The 14465-nt window shown below is 40.0% G+C and overlaps 1 protein-coding gene across 1 annotated transcript in view; it reads left to right on the top strand.

Moving 5' to 3' along the window:
* Window positions 1-1421: 1421 nt before the first annotated feature.
* The window catches only part of LOC131940989 (uncharacterized), a gene marked incomplete at its 3' end in the record, with an annotated part of 30116 nt that continues 17072 nt past the window's right edge, over window positions 1422-14465 (top strand). Inside the window, exon 1 of the mRNA XM_059299934.1 lies at window positions 1422-1552. The remainder of the gene's footprint in view (window positions 1553-14465) is intronic.

The following is a 14465-nucleotide window of genomic DNA, read 5'->3' as shown; positions in this document are numbered from 1 at the left end:
GTATAAAGTAATACATACGACCTTTCCAATTACCTAAGTGACCTTACATCTTAACAATGTTACTGCTTAGTGAAAATTGCTTTGTTATCCGTATAATGTGAATGGTTGCTAGTGTAAACACACGGATTACCAATTCAACTTTGGCTGAATAGGTTATTGGTGGTCGTCCATGTATGACCCTCAAACCGTTTGGGGGTGGGGGGGGGGGGGGGGAGAGGGGGAAGTCAGACCTTTGTGATGTGTGACAAAGGGTGTGTTACTATTACTAATGGGGGGAGGGGAGGTTTTTCAGAAACTATGAAGCATTTTTTAAAACTTGTTTTGGAAACTGAATTTGAGCAGAATATATATATATATATATATATATATATATATATATATATATATATATATATATATATATATATATATATATATATATATATATATATATATATATATATTAAATTTTAATAAAAAACCGATCAATAAATCCAATGTTGAACATGTTCAGTTGATATTAAAGAAGAAACTGAAAAAAAATTGCAATGCATCAATGTTGGACGTCATCTTATTAAGGAGGTGGTGGTAGGTGTTGGGGGGGGGGGCTCTGATATAATTGATGATGTGTAACGATGAGTAGGGGCATGTCAACATTATCGCCAAAAAAAAAGACCCTAACGTCATATATGAATGACCCGTTGGGGTCTTGAGGTATTCTACAACAACCTTCCTCTACCGTGACAACCCCTTTCTGGAACTCCCCTCTGTCAACCCGGTTCCACCAACCGCAACAACCCATCAACAGATAACAATACCTTAACTCATCTTGACTAAAAATTTTTTTTAACTAATCTACTACACCACATTTCCCAATATCGACCCCACTCAGTGGCGTAGCGAGGTCGGGTGTCACCCGGTGCGGCACTTAATGGTGTCACCCCCCCAGAGGCATAGAGACCCTTCCCAGGGACAAACTTTCAAATTTTCGATTTGCACCCCCCTCTCAAACTTTCGATTTGCACCCCCCCCCCTCAAGTTTTCGATTTGCACCCCCCCCCCCTCAAACTTTCGATTTGCACTACCCCCTCAAACTTTCGATTTGCACCCCCCCTCGAGTTTTTCTCTATATATTTTGCTATTTTTTGCCTTGGTGTCACCCCCCCTAAATGGTGTCACCCGGTGCGGTCCGCACCCCCCGCCCCCCCCCTCGCTACGCCCCTGACCCCACTATCCTAAATATCCTACACCACGTCAACCCCAACTCCACCAACCCTATAGTCATATCGCGTGCCCTAAACAAAAAAAAAAACGTTAACAAAACGCCCTTCCCCCCCCCCCCCACCCCACAACAAAGCGCTGCCCGTTCAAGTCTGCTATGTTTTATGGCTTATAGAAGACCAACATTCCAAGCCTGCTCGCGTCCCCTACAATGACAGCTCCTAATCCTGGTGTCTTGTAGTGCCGCAATCGATGAAGCTATTTCGCCTGGATTACCGGCCCTGAACAGCGCCAATATTGAAGTGTTCTGTTGTGTTTTTTATCAGGGGAGAAAAAACAAGGGGAGAAACAGGTAAGGGGAAATAATGATGTCTATTTTTCAATTGATATAGACTGTATACGGGTTATGGGGTGACTTCCAAATATACTTGCCTAAATTAGTGTTGTAGTATGTATTTTAATTTCATAGAACTTAAAAAGTAGGAAAAAATGAATGAATTAAATAACTTTCAAATATTTTCTTTGGTATGTTTAAATTACACAAGCTGTAAGATTATATATTGAAAAAACAATTAAGTTATAATAAAAATTAAATACATCAATATCTGCGTTAATAACTGTTCTTACAAAATTCTCAAATAATAAAACGGGATCTGCGATAGATACTCCTCAGTTAATCGACACAGTTCCAGACAGTTTGGAGTTTGATAATGATATTGAATCAACTGAAGTTGAAGTGAATTCGACAGAAGCTCAAATTTCCAACAGTGAACCTCAAGAAAAACTTATAAAGCTTCCCTTATCTCGTATTAGAAGTATTATTAAAACTGATACCGATGTCAAAATCGCAAGTCAGGAGGCAGTTGTAGCTCTTGCTAAAGCTGCGGAACTTTTTATTCAAAGCTTAGCTAAAGAGGCTGCCATTCGAACTCTGAGGGAGAAAAGAAAAACAGTTTTACGGAAACACTTAGATACTGTATTTGAAACAAAAGACTGTTATTCATTTTTGGAAGGTGTATTAGAAAGCTTTGAAGACTGACAGAATAAAAGCCATTCTTTCAAAAAAAAAAAAAAAAAAAAAAAAAAAAAAAAATAAAACGCCTCCTTTAAAAAAAAAAAAAAAAAAAAAAAAAACCCGCCTCCTAAAAAAAAAAATATGTAAGAACAAGTAGTACGCCTTTAAATGTACTTCATACATTAAAGCACATTGAATGGTCCCATAACTGCTTTTGCTAGGATTCGAAGGGCATCACTACCATTCACTTATTTTAATTCAATCCCTTTATGTGGTTAGCCCTTTGATTTTTGTACTTATCAGCCTTAGCTTCACCACATTATTTGCCATTATTTATATTCATTACCTGATCAGTTGTATTTAAATTTGGTTGATGTAAAACCCCTGAATGTTTCTACAGACTAATGAACTCACACACCTTGTAATGTTTTATTTAAAATAAAAAGATTTTTAAAAAAAATGAAAACTAAAAAAATAAAAAATAAAATAAAACCCCTCCTACAAAAAAAAAAAAAAAAAAAAAAAAAAACCTACCACACACATCCAGTCTCAGACCCTTGGTCGGCAACCTGCGGCTCGCGAGCCTCATACGGCTCCATCTATGCCAGGATGCGACTGCCAGTTCCATATTAATTATATTATTTTATTTCCATAAAACAACTAAGAATCGATGGAGTAGAACGTATACTGACAGCTGCTTGGGTACTAGGCCCAGCTCCACAACTGATGTGGCCAGCCCCGTGGACATTTTTGTTTTTAATATTTTCAATTTTATTTATTTTATTCAGAAGGCATTTTCTTATGTGTCAGTGTGCATTAATTTGACTTTAGTGATATGGTTTTTTAGTTATTAAATTCTAAATTGGGTAGGCCGAGTGTTATAGTTATATATAATTTGATTTTGTTATCCAAGCAGAGCTAGTTCCATACTTTATTATGTTTTGTGCAAAACATTCGTATGTTTTTATATGAACAAATATTATTTCTTAAACCCATTCATTTTTAAATCCATTTACCTAATCCTAATCAAATACCATAATGTTGAAAAAAAATATTAGTGGCTCTTTAAAAACTGGGAGACATTGTCTAAATTGTATCTTTTGGCTATTCCGTCTCAAAAGATTGCCGACCCATGGCCCAGACTTTTCACGATAAACCCGTTCACTGTGGAGTTGAAGTAAATATTAGTAATGTTGACAACGTTGAGGGATTGACTCTTCCTCAGCCTTATTCGACAAAAAATTAGTTTAATACAGCAAGCTGAAATATCTTGTAAATAAAAATTGAATAGTGCAACATGGCTTCAGCCAACAAGCTAGACTGTAAGGTCTGGCTGCAGCCAGAGTTGTGCTGATCGAAATATGGCCCAGATCTTTGCCAGCTTACTGATATAAAGTGGCTCAAAACTTTGCCATATAGTGGCCCAAAACTTTGCCAACTTACTGATATATATTGGCCCAAAACTTTGGCAGCTTAATGATATATAGTGGCCCAAAACTTTGGCAGCTTATTGATATATAGTGGCCCAAAATCTTGTCAGATTACTGATATATAGTGGCCCAAAACTTTGCCATATAGTGGCCCAAAACTTTGCCAACTTACTGATATATATTGGCCCAAAACTTTGGCAGCTTAATGATATATAGTGGCCCAAAACTTTGGCAGCTTATTGATATATAGTGGCCCAAAATCTTGTCAGATTACTGATATATAGTGGCCCAAAACTTTGCTTGCTTACTGGTATATAGTGGCCCAAAACTTTGTCAGCTTACTGATATATAGTGGCCCAAAACTTTGCTTGCTTACTGATATATAGAGGCCCAAAACTTTGCTTGCTTACTGATATATAGTGGCCAAAACTTTGCCAGCTTAGTGATATATAGTGGCCCAAAACTTTGCCAGCTGACTGATATATAGTGGCCCAAAACTTTGCCAGCTTACTGATATAAAGTGGCCCAAAACTTTGACAGCTTACTGATATAAAGTGGCCCAAAACTTTGCTTGCTTACTGATATAAATTGGCCCAAAGTGGCTTAAACCTTTGCAAGCTTACTGATATGTACCAATTTCTAATACCAGAGGTCAACGCGTCCCCAAATACCAAGCCTCACCTGCCCGAGGGTTCTTCTTCTTCTTCGTTCTTAATTTTTAGAGTTGAAAGGGATCGAGATTTATCTGCCAGTGGGTTTGAACTCGAGACTTTTTCGAATTTATCATGAGCTTTTTGCCGACTCGACCACGCCTCCAACACATTTAAGGATACATGTCAACTGGTTATGCGCCATTGAGGCCATTGGCTCCGACGTCAGCCTGCTTTTGTTTTTGGATTTGCTTCCATAGCTTTTGTCCAACCAAGAACAAACTACAAGGCAGCAGTTGTTTAATTTTGGAGTTGTCTCTCCTAGAAGAGTGGCTGTCCCCAGCTAACGAGACTCGTCTGCCCGAGGGTTCGAACTCGAGACTTTTCGGTTTAGCAACCATGAGCTTTACCGACTCGACCCCTATTGATTAAACTATAGACAGTAATTAAAAGGCGATCGGGTTATGTCACCTGATCTATAACACAGAGATCACGTGATCGTAACAGGTCTTGTAACAGCTAAAAGGGCAGAAGACCGACTGCCTGTTGGGGTAGGGACTCCAATCCTGACATTGGCTTCACATCTGAGCTGTACTAGGTCTCGACACCACTGAAATAAAGATACCCCTTACGTCTAATTAGGCGTTGGTGGGGAGGGGGGGGAGAATGAGAGAGTAGAGTTTTTCTCTGACATTTCTTCGGGGGAATAAGACGCCATGCCCCCCCCCCCCCCGCCCCCATTAGAACGAACTAGAAAAAAAAATGTATGTAGTGAACATTTATAATCTAATACCAGTGCACCGCCCATCTGAAAATTTAAGCCCCCCCCCCCCTCGGTGTCCGGTCAAAAAACCCCTGGACAAAAACCCCCTGGACATAAACCCTCCGACATAAACCCCCTGCGACATAAACCCCCTGGACAAAAACCCCCGCGATATAAACCCCCTGGACAAAAACCCCCCGCGATATAAACCCCCCGGATAATAACCCCCGGACAACCTATGTTTCCACTTGACATTTGGAACATGCACACACGTGCAGAAGACCATATGCCAAAAACAAACAACTCAATTGAAGGCTGGCACAGAAGTTTTCAGTCGCATATGGGATGTTGCCACCCAAATATTTGGAAATTTATTGACTTTATTAAAAAGGAACAATCTTTCCAAGAGGTTTATTGTACACAGATTAATTCAGGTCACTGTGTACCAAAACAGAAAAAAAATATATTGATAGCAGCTCTCGAATTTTAACTGTTGTTAAAAATTTTAATGAGTCCACCATTATTGAGTATTTGCGAGGCATCGCTCACAATCTGTCTTTTTAAAGTTATAATAAAAATAAAAGTTTTTTCCTAATGTTTGTTTTGTATTTATATATTAATTTTGTTTCTCGTCATCTTTGGTTTTTCCTTATATAAACCTCAATTGGGGGGTTTTTGTCCAGGGGGTTTATATCGCGGGGGGTTTTTGTCCAGGGGGTTTATATCGCGGGGGGTTTTTGTCCAGGGGGTTTATGTCACAGGGGGTTTTTGTCCAGGGGGTTTATGTCGGAGGGTTTATGTCCAGGGGGTTTATGTCCAGGGGGTTTTTGACCGGGAGCCCCCCCCCCCTCACCCCTCTTTCGTAGAAAAATGTCTGAAAGAAACATTGCAATGACCACTTATTAAAATTTATGACATTTTTTGTTGAAATCAGCGGAAATTGAATATCAACGACATAGTTATGCAGGTCTTATAAAGTAACTAGATCATTTAATAAAATACGACATCATTGTTTTTTTCTTGGCTTACGACAACCGCTTGCGTAAACGCCCAGTACGGCCATTCCTATAGTATGGCTTAGGTTTACGACTAGATCTAGTGATAGAATCAGAACTATGGTATGCTTAGCCAACGTAGTCGTCAAACCGGCGTTCACAAAAGGAATGAATCGCCTGTTACGTTAAAGTTTTCCTTACGTTCTATCAGTGGCGTACCCCCAGAGTCGAAGCGACCCTTCCCGGGGACAAACTTTCAATTTTCTATTTGCACCCCCCCCCCCCCCCCACCCCAACAAACTTTCGATTTGCTTCTCCTAAAGACTATTTAACACTCGAATTAATCACTTAATTAAGTGGAATTATCATTTTTCTCTATGTATTTTGCTATTTTTTGCCTTGGTCTCACCCCCCCCCCCCCTAAATGGTGTTACCCGGTGCGGTCCGCACCCCCCACCCCCTCGCTACGCCACTGCGTTCTATTCCTTTTCTCAGCTAACGCAACTATCACAAACAAAACCAGTTTTCAACCCCCCCCCCCACCCCACCCCCTAGACATTTTTTTTTCTTATCCTTGAGTATTCAATGTTGAGTGCCTTCAAGTCGACACGCAATGTCTGGCTTTTTATCACCACACAGGGGAAAAACAAAAATTAAAAACAGCGATAAATAAACCGATCACTGTGCCCGTGTTCAATGAACCGTGACGGTACCGTACACGCTGGCGTCCAGCACCGTTCCGGTTCAATGCGTCGATTCCAACGGCAAGTAGAACACGGTCGTTGGATTTGGTTCGCTTCGATTCTCAGTGAAGATTTATCTACGTGTCTTTTATTTTTAAAACATAACTTGGGATTATACAGCTTGAAGCATAACTGTGAGATCCCCTTTTGGTTTTCAGTTCGTGAGAGTATATTGAGGCGTAAATATTCATGTTCATCTATTTTTATATCTATATTATATCAAAATTATATTGTGATTATAATTTCATTTCATAAACTAGAATTGAATATTTTAAAGTGCTTTTATGAAGTGTTAATTTATGATTAGTTAGAAAAAAAGGAACTGGATTTTGGACATTCGATTTTCTAGATTTTCGTAAGACAGTTGGAAAAAAGTTACAATTGTGGTAGATATAGACCTTCATATACATTGCTTAAAGGATCTTACAGGTATTACTTAGCTTAATTTTGTTACTGCTTAGACAACAAATATTTGTTAGTAGCACGTAAAAATCAATAGTAAATCTAATAGTGTACTTGTAGCTACAGGATACAACGTTGACTGTTGGGGGAAGTTTAAAAGCGATCGGCAATATTAAAAAGGTGTTCTGGTATTATGGGTAAGGAGATTATTTTACTATGTGGATGGTGAAATTTCTCAAGGGAAGGCGACCGTCTATTAAATGCCAGGTACTATATACTTTATGGATGATGACTAGAGTTTCTTTCAGGCATATCATAAGTAATTGACCTTCCCCCTTCGCCTAAGTCCACCCCCAACGAAATAGAATAAAAATGTATAATTTATATTATAGAAAATATATACGATAACCAGTGCCTTCCCCCGGAAATTTAAGTCCCCCCCCCCCACATTAAAGAGCCTCCGCTCCCTACAGTAGAAAAATGTCTGAAAGAAACACTGAAAATGACCAAGTTATTGGTGTAAGGTGACTCACGATATGGATATGTTGACTAAACACTATGGTAGACATGATAGTGCTAAAAGAGAACGTCAACCAATTTGTATGGCAAAGGTTACCACATACAATAGGTGAAATGGTCATTTATTATAGAAGACTGTGTCAGTTTTATGAGATGAGGCCTTAAATGTGCAGTCCCTTTGATGATAATCACGTGCCCGGAGGTATGACCGATAGGTACAAGACCGGTTGGATTATTTCACAGCAGTTTAACCCTCTGCTTCCCAAGGGCTACATAGGAATAATGAATGAATGAATGAATGAATGAATGAATGAATGAATGAATGAATGAATGAATGAATGAATGAATGAATGAATGAATGAATGAATGAATGAATGAATGAATGAATGGGTAGGCCCTTCGCGCTGACCAGAAAACGATTTCTATTTTTTTACAGAGAACATCGCAACTCTACTTCATCAATCCATAATCGACGTTAGACCTGAATATGTTATTTTCATAGTGGGCTATAGAGCACAATGACTTGAATACCACCGGCAATTATCATAGGTCATACATAACTTTTTGGATTTACAGTCTACCCATATATGGCGAATATATACACACGTAGACTCTACTTTATCTACTTTATATACCGACCTTCCCTCTAGAAGGAGCAAGTTTTTCAACTATTTCATTACTTCAAAGAACAAAATACATTTTATTTTTTACCAATAGCAATGTAAACAGAAAGTTGGTTTAAAAGTCACGCCAGCCCGCGTCTTCCGTGAACAAGTTGTTGATAGTGCTCGGCCATGAAACCTTTATATTTGTAAAGCTGATTGGCTGAATCGGTTACACGTCTGACTTGATAATGGAGGGCGAGGCGATTTGGTGCCGTGTGGAATGGTAGGTTCGGATCCCGTCTGGGTTCTGTCTGTTCTGTCTTTACTTGGACTATATTCTGTACCTTTGTCTACCCTTGGCGTTGAAATATCACTTTCTGTTTACATTGCTATTTTAGTTACAACGCCTGCTTCCACCCCTCACCACTTTTTTTTTAACAAATCCTATTACGCAAGTCCTACATATACCCCCGTATCGAATACTCAGTAACAGAAACGATCGTTTTAATTTCACCATTTCTAAACATTTAATGACCATAACCCAGACTCAATGTAATACCACATTCACCTTATTGGCGTATACCGGTTTGTTAATCCTTCTGTATTCAGTTTGGTATTTAGCGTGACCGAAAAAATACCCATACGCACCGTGTCGATGAATACAGCCCGCATATCTAAAGCCTGAACACATGCAGATCAGCATAGCCACGTATATGATATCATTGATTCACTGGGGTATAAAATTACATCAATGATTGGTATTTATCGCATACTTTCATGCGCGAAAAATTATTTTGAAGGAACGAGTCGAGTTTAAAATTTTGTAAAATTTAGAAAAGGTTGATATCAGATCATGCGAGTGATTTGTGTTTGGGGTAAAATAGAATCGTGTTTTTTTTTTACAGGGAGAGCGGGTGTTCGGATCTAGAGACATAGCGGTGGTTTTGTTGGATGAAGTGTTGATTAGACGTGTCCTTGGTGGTTGCTTGGTAGCGCACGTGCGTTTGTGTGCGTGTGTGCACATGTGTGTTTGGGTGTGTGGATGGGTCTATGTGTGTGTACGGCCGTGTGTGTGGGTGTGTACGAGTGTGTGTACATGTACGTGTACATGTATGTTTGCGTGTACGTGTGTATGGGTGTGTGGGTGGGTCTATGTCACTATGTGTGTGTACGAGCGTGTGTGTGGGTGTGTACGAATGCGTGTACATGTGCGTGTATCTGTATGTTTGCATGTACGTGTGTATGGGTGTGTGGGTAGGTCTATGTCACTATGTGTGTGTACGTGAGTGTGTGTGCGTGTGGGTGGGTGTGTACGAGTGCGTGTGTATGGGCGCGTGTGTATTTTGTGTGTGAAATTGTGTGTGGGGTGGGGGGGGGGGGCTGTGGAGAGACAACCCACTCTTACAGCAAGTATTTTTTACATAAAAAATATACAAAATGCACGAATATCGGGCGAAAAAAAATTGACAGTGAACACCATGAGGATATATGTAGGTCTAATACATATAATCATGTTTAGTTCTCTTCTAGCCGATGATAGCAGTTTGTTTTTATGTTTGATATCGCAAGTAACGATACATGCAACGAAAAAGTGCCACTGTTCATGATCTGTTTTTTTCCACTTTTTATTGCTTTATTGACTTGACTTACTTGACTTAGTCCTTTTTGCTCCTTATGGAACATAGGGCCTCCACCATTTCCTTCCATTTCTTCCGATCCCCGGCTATTAATTTTGTCACCTCCCTGTTGGCTTCAGTTCTTCAAGAAGACTCCGCCTCCAGCTCTGTCTTGGGCTCCCTCTCTTCCGCTTTCCCTGGGGGTTCCACTCAAGTGCCTGGCGTGTAACATTTGGGTGAGCCTTTCGCAGTGTGTGACCTACCCAGCGCCACTTCCTCCTTCTTATTTGCACACCCAAATTTGCTTTATTAACTGACCATAATTAGGGTATTAATTCGGCAAAACGTATTTTATTCAATTATATTCAATATCTGCAAAACTTATTTGATGCAATTATATTCAAATAACGCTGCGATAACTGAAAACTCTAACCACATTAACAAAGCTCTAAACTCTAACCCGAACTCTAACGCAAACCCTAATTCTGATTTCGTTATCACTCAGTTTTTTTCCCTTAACTATAGCACTTCATGGTTTCTATAAAAACACACGTTTTCCCACCATAACGCCAAGTGCTAGACCGTCCTCAACTTGACATCCCATCACAACATACATAACCTAAGCTGGGCTACTAAGCCGATCGACAACAGTGGAGAAATATTGAACAATATTAGGGTGTATGGGAGGGGAGGGTGGGTGTTGTATAGAGAATGTCTGTGACGATGGACTAGTAAAAGTTGTTACATCTAGTGGCGTTATGTCCGTAGACTTGGGGGACGAGGCTAGTTGGGTAAAAGTTTCATTAATACAAAATCAGAGGCGCAGCGACCCATTCCAGTGCCCCGGGCAAATTATCGACTTTGTGCAACCACCTCCCTTTCCCATTTATATACTTTTATTCACGTCGGCGACAAAAACGTCCCTCCTCTATTAGAAAGGTCAGGGGGAGGAGGGGGCGCTTTTAAGAAGTGACTACCCTGTAATAGTTTTAATTTGGTGTCGACACTTTATGCTAAAATAGTTAAATTAATCAGTAAAGCCAAGTAAATTCGACTGTGTAAAATGCAGTAAGTGAGCTCAGAATGAATTATTCATTAATCCTTTTGGCGTCCCCATTGTATAAAAAACACAATCTTGACAAATTGGTGCCTATGAGATATGTAACTGCAGATGCTGGTTTGGAACCCATGCCGTCATTGTTATTGTTTTTTTTTTAAATAAATTTTAATAGTTTTTCAAAATTTTTTCTTCATATCGCTCCCCCTTCCATTCCCCCAGTCCCTAGTTGGTTCTCGGGTAGAAATCCCACCTCTCGGTAGTGGTTACTTCCCTTGGTCCCAAACATGATGAATACACTTGACAGATTTCTTATTAACTTTCTATTTCAGGTCTTTTTCAAACTACTAACATCATCAGTTCAGTATAAGATTAGACTGCATTGTGGCGTAGCTATGGGGAGTGCGGGTGGGGCGACCTCCCCAGGCGCGGACCCTAAGGGGACGCCAGAAGGGGTAGAAAACAGATTTAAAAGCTTAGTCAAAGTGTGGCACCAAAGCAAAAACTAGTGACTGGTAGAAAGCGCCACCAACATTCTCAACTCTGTGTGTGTGTGAGGGGAGGGGGGCTTTTTCACTTACATGAATAAATATAATGTAAATGGGAGGGTGCAGAAAATTGATGGTTCGCCCCCCCCCCCGGGCGCCGTAATGGGTCGCTACTCCTCTGTTAGACTGACCATTGACAGACCTAGATTACCTCACATCAACAGCGTAACCCAAACTGTCTTTCCATTCGGTACCCTAGCTGAAACTAAAACAACTCTCTCCATAGCAACTTAGTTCCTACCACAAAACGTCACTATCTTTCATACGCGTCATCATCCCGTGCATTCATTATATCTCTCGCACGAACATTCATTCATACCTAAATACTCTCGCAAACCAAAACTCATAACAAAACATTTAACCAGTATCCTTACATACCCACGAAAACCTTACATTGAACGTATCAGTGTTTCTTCCTTACTTTTTTCTCCTGGGGGAGGGGGGGGGGCGGTCAACATTTCCGGGGGTTGGGGGAACCGGGCACTGGTAAAAGTAAAGGTTTTCTATATAAATTGCATTTCGTTCGGGGAGGGGGGGGGGGGCCTCTGTCCCCCCGAGGAGATGCCTGGAACTCTAAAAACCTATTCCTAAACCTAATCCAGCTAAACTTAAACCTCATTCCCGCACCAAACAACACTTGGCTAAAACACTAAGACTTGTGTGTGTATAGGATAACTAGGTTACCTCCCCTAGGCCCTTATCTACTACACAAGATAAGAGAATTGCATGCTGAACGGGACTTATTGTGACAATAGACAGCAGTCAAAACGATCGTTTAATTGTCTGTTTTCGTAAGCTCTTGCGACTTGTCAACGTTACGTTTACGTTTTGATAACGTCAAGGTCACCGTGCACGGAGCGGAGTGTTTCTTTCAGACTTTTTTTCTCGGGGGAGGGAGTTCCGGGCGGGCGGTTTAAATTTATCGGGGGTCCGACTCCAGTAAAAGTATATATCGATGGTATAGAGCAGGGGTCTCCAAACTTTTCAGTCCGAGGGCCGCATTAACTATCAAATTTCAGTTCGGGGGCCAGTTTCTTCCAGGCATGTCTTTAATTTTTCTTGGCAAAGTTCCTCAGCCATCACCAACAAACATTGTTTTCCTTGGACAAAAAGATCTCAGCGGGCCGAATGAGAGGACTTCGCGGGCCGCATCCGGCCCGCGGGCCGTAGTTTGGAGACCCCTGGTATAGAGGACAAACGCAGTGTGTACAAAAACATAATGTCGCGAAAAAAAATGAGTTTATAAATCTCATTCGAATATTAAAATAGTGCAAAATAGTATATTTAAGCATTCATAAAATATTTGCATTCTACTTTTCTGACATTGTACACGAGTGTTCTTATAGCTTGTATTATTGACAGTATCAGTATAAATGTACATTGATTTCACAAAAAAGTAGACATACTGCATTAGTCCTCGATATTTTCTATATAAATCTCATTTTCTTCGTGGGAAGGGTGGGAGGGGTGGGGGTGGGGGGGGGGGGGGAGAGATGGGGAGAATATGGGAGGCGTGTATATTTTATGTAGCAAATAGTTGCTGTAAGAGTGGGTCGTCGTCTATCAACAGCCTCCCTCCCCAATTTCACACACACACACGTAAGTACACACGCACGCATACACGTACATCTACACGCACACGCAAACACACATGTACACGTCAACATACACGCACACACCCCCGAACACACTCCTGTACATACACGCACACACACGCGAACGCACGTACACACACATGGACCCATCCACATGAGATGCCTGAAAGAAACAGTAGTGATCAGGTTAAGGCCCTTAAGGGAGGAGCGAGTACAGGAATAGGACTACTACACTGACTTATTGAGACTGATTCGGATATAAAAAGAAATAATTAGTTAGCATACATAACATAGTCCGCCCCCTCCCCGAAGAAAGTCTACTGCCCTCCCAAAAAATTTCAAATGCCCCCCCCCCTCCCCGGAGAAAAAAGTCTGGAAGAAACACTTGTTGTGAAATCGGTGGAGACCATTAAAATGTACTGACGGTCCATAAATTGTAGTGCGCACTTGTGGCGCTTTGCATGTTGTGTCCCACCCCTTATGTTCGCACGTCGTTACAAACAGAACGACACTCCGCTCTAAATATTTAAAGCAACTTAAAGCAACAAGAATTTGTTTTTTTTACTTAAATTAGCATTTATTACCTGCGTTTTCTTTCTTACTAGAGTAAGTGTTACGATCTCAGGAAAAATACAAATTTGAATAACAACTTAACACTTTATTGAATGCCAATGCTCATTCGGTTAAAATCAAGTTTAAACTCATTTATTTTTAGTATTCTTTGGCAGACAAAAATAATCATTTGATCATCCACTAATATATTTCTTGATATTCTAGAAATGGAAGATCTATTCGTATTGAAAATTTGTAATATGGTTGAAATTTAATAGAAATAATAAGTAAATATAACGCTAAAGCTATAATTGAAGTATGAAAATGGTTTAGAATGCACTAAACATTTTAATCGGAATCTTAAGTTGAGTCTTATATCTGATTGGTCGCCAAGTTTGTTTTGTAGAACTGTTTCCTTTAGTAATGAGAAATATAGAATTACTTCTCCGGTTGCATAAAGAAAAGTGTGTTTTTACATTCGAATATGTCTTTTTTACTTTCTCGTATATACGAAGTATAGAGAAAGTCTTGTAATCGTGCAAAAAAAAAATCGAGATTTTTACAAATCTCGACGTTTCACACCTCACTGATTCGGAAAAACATAATTTTGCAATCTTGTCCGTATGTCTGTGTGTCTGTCTGTCTGTCTGTGTGTGTCTGTCTGTGTGTAAACACGATTACTTGAGTACCGTTACAGCTAGGTTGATGAAATTTAATATATAAGTATTTTATCAAAATCGTAGATCCGTATCAGCTTTTGAGCGATTTCCGATAA

Source organism: Physella acuta, unplaced genomic scaffold (assembly GCF_028476545.2).
Source record: "Physella acuta isolate Inbredline_101_S28 unplaced genomic scaffold, ASM2847654v3 ptg000338l, whole genome shotgun sequence".
NCBI lineage: Eukaryota > Metazoa > Mollusca > Gastropoda > Physidae > Physella > Physella acuta.
Note: the sequence above shows the minus strand (reverse complement) of the source record. Positions and strands in the feature narration are given on the sequence as shown.